Raw genomic sequence first — 6,000 nt, 5'->3', positions numbered from 1 at the left:
GCGCCTGTCCAATAGTAGTCTAAGTTTGTCTTAAAGTCACAATTTCATTTAGTTAATAACTAACATTTTTTATAATTGTAGTTGCTGAAGTAGTATTTCAACTCTTAATTAGATGATGCATGGTTGTCCTGGCTAACATCAGTTAGTCTCTCTGTGTGTGTGTGTGTGTGTAGCAGAAGGATGATAACAAGAGGAATTCCATCCTCCTCTAGAGCTTGTAATTGTTTATCATGCGGTGAGTTGGCAGTTCTGCCAATGTTGTGTCCCGGTCGGATCTTGTCTTGAGAAGAGAAATCCCATAAAAGAAATACTGAAAGAATATTTAAAGACTTGCACGAGCACTTTGCCACCATGGCTCTCAGACAGTAGTTGACCATGATCACTGTTGCTACCCAATTTTTGACCCATGTTTTGATACATTTTCAAAAAATCCAAAAAAATTGAGAAAAACAAAGAAAATCCAAAAAATATGTTTTTTAATATTTTCTCGTCATTTTAGCATTTTCAACGTCGTCTAAAAAGAATTTAAATTGTTTCAAACGCGTTCGACTTTTCACGCGTCATTTTTAAATCATTGATTTTCTGCATTTTGAGTCGACGTTGATATTGCTCGTTTTCAAAAAATACAAAAAAATAAGAAAAATCAAAATTTACAAAAAGAAAGAAGTTGAGGGACCAAGTTGAAAAACCTAGCAACATTTTGCCTATAAATACTAGTTTCCTCAACACTTTCAAGGGGGGGTCAATTTTGAAATATCAGAAAATACAAAAAAAATAACCTAACCCTAAACCTATCTCTACCAAGCCTGCAGCCCCCCTTCCCCCCTGGTTTTTAATTTTTTTTTTTTTGCTACAGCCGCCGGCCAGAAACCAAAGCCAAACAGCCCTTCCCTCAGCTTCTACCCACGCTGTTCCCCTAGATTTTTCACCTTTTCCAGCCACCACAGCCGGTTCTCCCCTCCTTTCCCCCCAGCAGCTTCTGATTCAATCTTCTCCCCATTTCTCAACCAGCACCGCCCCCCTACAGCTCATGAACCGGCCTGCCTGATTCGGTTCCTTCTTCCTTCAGCCACTCCCCAAGCAGACCGGCGTCCCTTGAACCAACCTTCAGCCTCCCCATTTCATTATCTCCCTCTCACAATCGGTTCCTCACCAGAGCTTCCTCTCCATTCATCAACACAGCCCTGCCAAACACCCATCGCCCAGAACACATTTTCCAGCACCTAAACGAGCACCCCACTTCAGATCGCCTCCCCACTTCCCGATCTCCTCCATTCGGCTCCCCAGCGGCGATCAGGACAGCAGCCACCGCCCTCCTCTTCCTCTGTTTTTCAGACCCTCTCACGGTCCCCCTCCATTCGGCTTCCAATAGCAGCGGCCAGAACAACGGCGCTGCCATCACTAGAGACCCAGCGGCCTTCACTCCCTCCGTCTCTTTCCCCACAGCAGCCAACTCAAGACCAGCTGGAACACTGCAACAGCCACAGACCAGCGGCGCTTCTTCAGCCAGCAACTGCGCAGCCGTTGACCGAGACACACCCACACATCCGATCTGCCATCCTGAAGCAGAGGAGAAGAAGAAACCCACAGACTGATCTGCAACGAAGAAGAAGAGAAAGAGGAGCAGATCGAAGACGGCGGAGAAAGAAAGAACAAAAAACAGATTTGAAAAACTAAGAAAGACTTAAAATCGACTGCCCTTGCTGTGTGTTTTTTTGGATTTGCAGGTGAAGAGACCGAAGAGAGGAGGAAGCATTACAGCCCCCTCACGCTGCCTGATTTTCGGGGCCCACGCGCCGCCAGTCACGGCGGTGCGTGGGGTCCATGTGCCGCTACTGTTCAGCAGCCCAGAACTGTTCCTGAAGGGTTTTCCCAGTACTGTTATGGATTGTTTAGGGATCATTTTGTAATTTCCAAAAGGGTTTAATGTAATATTTGTTTAGTTTTTTAGTTTTTTGTAATTTGTATTTTGTAAATATGGATGTAAAAGAAAAGAAAAGAAAAGAAAAGAAAAGAAAAAGAAAAAGAAACAAAAATAAAAATAGTGAAAGTGTATGTGTGTGTTTGTATTTGTTTTATGAATTTGTTATTTTATTTATTTTTATTTTTCAGGATAAAATTGCAAATATATTAAAGAAGAATTTAATATTTTGATCGGATCACGGTTAAGAATTTATTAACTTATACGTAAGTGATATTTCTAATTTCCGATGAAAAGACAATTATTAAAACTTCTTTAACACATCAAAGCCACGAAGCAGCTTACCTCAGGTAGGGTGCGTTAGGGGTGCTAATACCTTCCCTAACCACAACCAGTCCCGTACCCGCGAATCTCTAACAAGACCAGTACATCAGGTTTCCTAGTAGCCCTCAATAAATTACTAGGTGGCGACTCCAACGAACCAATTCAAGCAATGAACGCAACATACGAGATTTAAGTCGCCAGCCGATGCCGCGCGCCGACGGATTTTTTTGGGGTGCGACAGAATGGCGACTCCACTGGGGAAGGTACTGTTTCTGACATTATTGGACTAAGCTTTGTATATTTGATGTGTTTAAGTTTTTGCATTTTTATCATTTTTGTTAATATTTATTTCCATGCATTTTATAGAATTGTCTCATGCATCACCTGTATTTATTTTTAAAAGCACACACAAGCTTCTAGGTTAGGTGGGGAACTAGCGATCTGCCCTAAGACTATTGGTCAGGGTTCAGATGCGTGAAACACCCAACTCATATCTGAGTGCCTGCTTGGTAATGGTGGGTATACGTGCCTTAACCATTCCTTGCAACGCCCCCATACTGTCTTTACGAAGAACGTCACTGGGCAGATATGAGACCCTTTTGAGACCAGATAGAAAACCTAGCCATGTTCACATAATGAATAGAACATGTCCTTAGGTTGTATGTGCTATCGTTTTTGCATAAGAGCAAACTCTTCTTGAAGCATCTTGAACTCAAGACTTATGGGTGACACATTGGCCGTTGCTCCGAAAATTTTCATTGTAGAGTTTGGGCAAAAATCACGATTCTTGTCCATCATACAAGAGTTACGACCATATTGTCACCTCTCGAAGGGTGAGTTCATCATATAGATTACATGTTCATACATTAGTCATGCATGCACCAGAATGAAAAGTAGGTCCCTTACGAGTCTGCAACACCTGACTTTGAATGAAGAAAAACATGGAAGATGAAGAGTATGCTCGTCATAATTTTTGAAGACATGTGTGACTTGCTTCTAGCTTACTCGGGTAAATACTGAAAAATAACTCTAGGAAAGTTCCTTCCAACAGACCTATCATCTTTGTTCAAAACCCAACAATGACTTTGCCCGAAGAAATTGGGGGCAAACATTGGTCAAGAGCCTCAACACAATCATGTATTTCTGCAAAAGCTTTGGTGGGAAGGCTGACCGAAGGGGAATTGCACTACCGGGGCATAATGGAGCCTATTCTTGTTCTGTCAAAAAAAAAAAAAAACTCTTAGTTTGATCATGCCTGCAAAATTTCTTGATTTTTGTTTCAACCTATTCCAGTTTTTGTTGGTAACTTGGCTCAAAATTCCGCAACATTTTCCTTGTCAAGTGAGCCTTTCTTGTTAATAAGATCATGTGTTTTCCTGTGTTTCATAATATACTTTCATTTTTGTTGTTGTTTCATACAAAGAACACATTGAGCATAACCTTTAAGCATGAAACCATCACACCAAGAATCTTTGGGTGTGTTTCCTTCTTTTCAAAACTATGCATGGTCGCACATGTTCACAAGGATTTTTGGGAATTCAAAGTTTAGTACGGAAACTGAAATCATGTTGATGTTTGTCCAAAGCAAACGAGTTCTGGAAATTCAGGTGATTCCTTAGAAAGGTAACCATACACCTAGAAAAACCCAAAAAAAAAGAAAGAAAAAAAAAAACAAACAAACAAACACCATGAAGTGACTCTAAAGCTGAGTTTTGATTGCATGAATAATGAGAAATCACTTTGCATACTCGCATGAAAGCAAGGCTTACCGATCCTAAATGCATGCATTTGAGATGAAGAAAGGCCATCTTTGATAATCTTTTCACAAGGCTTAAATATATCATTTGTAGTCCCCTTTTGAGCCTAATAACTATTTCTTGAAAAAATAACCTTGGCTAGGATCACGCCCCACATTGGGGGCAAGTACGATGACATAGAAAAAACCTTAATGATTGAAAATGCCCAAGCAATACTAGGGGGCATAAAAGGAAATTCTCAATCATCAAAGGTGTCCGAACAAATCTAGAGGGGCATGAAGAAAAACCCAAAGGATCCAAAAGTTTTGAGCAAAAAAAAAAAAAAAAAACTATGATGATGCTCAAAACCATATGAAGAAAACAAAAGCAAAGAGAAAAAGCCCAAGCCCAACACAAGGGGGCACGATAGACATTTTTCAAAGGACATTTAAATGACAAAAGGTCAAGAAACAAGCACAAGTGATCCTTAGTCTTCAAATCCCTTAAACACTTTTTGAGCCTATAAATATCATTTTCTTCATAACCAAGAGCCCAAGCCTACATTACGTGCCTAATCAAGCCCTTTCTGATCAAAGGCAAGCAATCTGGATCGGTAGGCAATGCTTTCTCATGTGAACCAAATCATTATTCATGCAAATAAAATATATGCTTTGAACCTCGGTTCTCAATAACCCTCAAATTAAGATTTAAACCTTTTCTGACAAACCAGATGTCACTCCATATTTTTTCTACCAAAAGCCACAAAAAAGAAAAAGAGAAGTTTTCATCACTTCAGATAACCTCTCCATAGGAATCACTTGAATTTTTTAGAATGAGTTTGCTTTGAATCGATGTCAAAATAATTTTTGTGTTTGGAATAACTTTGGAATTTCAAAAATTCTGCATGAAAACAACTCCTTGTCAAACCTTCCTTCATATAGCCTCGTCCACAAACCCGAATTGAACACTTGGGGGCATGATCAAGCTAGGGAGCAATAAAGAAACATATGATAGGGCAGGCTCCATGATTCCCGTTCTAAGAAAATGTCGAGCAAAGTTGGCAACCCTTGAGATAAAGGGGCGGAGGACAAAGAAGTACGATGATATCAAGTCTTTCCTAGAGGTAAAAATCACAAGAGATGACTCGAGTAAGCAAGAGCGAAGAAGCCATCGAAGTTCACTGCCAACACTCCAACTTTTGAGAAAAGAAACACACCATGAAGAAAGGGGGACCTATTTTTCTCAGGTAAGTATACATGCATATTGATCATAATGCATTGCTTTTAACATTGTCAGGTCGGTGTTTCATCATCATCTTTTGGGTAGTGTGTTTTCTAACCCTACCTCATTTTGAGTGCGCCTTTAAGCTCTCACCTCTTTTTGTGAGCGCCTTTGAGCTATCATCTCGGGTAGTGCGTTTTTCTAACCCTACCTCATTTCGAGTGCGCCGTTGAGCCCTCACTTCTCAGGTAGCGCGTTTTCTAACCCTACCTCATTTCGAGTGCGCCTTTGAGCCCTCGCCAACATTTTTCTTGGGTAGGTCACCCATTACAATGAGACCACACTTCATATTCTTTCCATCTGGGTAGGTCACCCATCATAATGAGACCATTTTTTTTCACATTCTTTCCACCTGGGTTGGTCACCCATGACAATGAGACCGCGTTCTTCATATTTTTTCCATCTGGGTTGGTCACCCATTACAATGAGACCACACTTCATATTTTTTCTATTTTTGGGTAGGTCACCCATTACAATGAGACCGCACTTCATATTCTTTCTATTTGGGTAGGTCGCCCATCACAACGAGACCGTTCATCATATTTTTTCCATCTGGGTTGGTCACCCATTACAATGAGACCACATTTCATATTTTTTCCATTTTTGGGTAGGTCACCCATTACAATGAGACCACACTTCATATTCTTTCTATTTGGGTAGGTCGCCCATCACAACGAGACCGTTCATCATATTTTTTCCATCTAGGTTGGTCACCCATTACAATGAGACCTCACTTCA

The sequence above is a fragment of the Populus alba genome, chromosome 2 (genome assembly GCF_005239225.2).
Source record: "Populus alba chromosome 2, ASM523922v2, whole genome shotgun sequence".
NCBI classification, from domain to species: domain Eukaryota; kingdom Viridiplantae; phylum Streptophyta; class Magnoliopsida; order Malpighiales; family Salicaceae; genus Populus; species Populus alba.
This window is presented reverse-complemented; position numbering follows the sequence as displayed.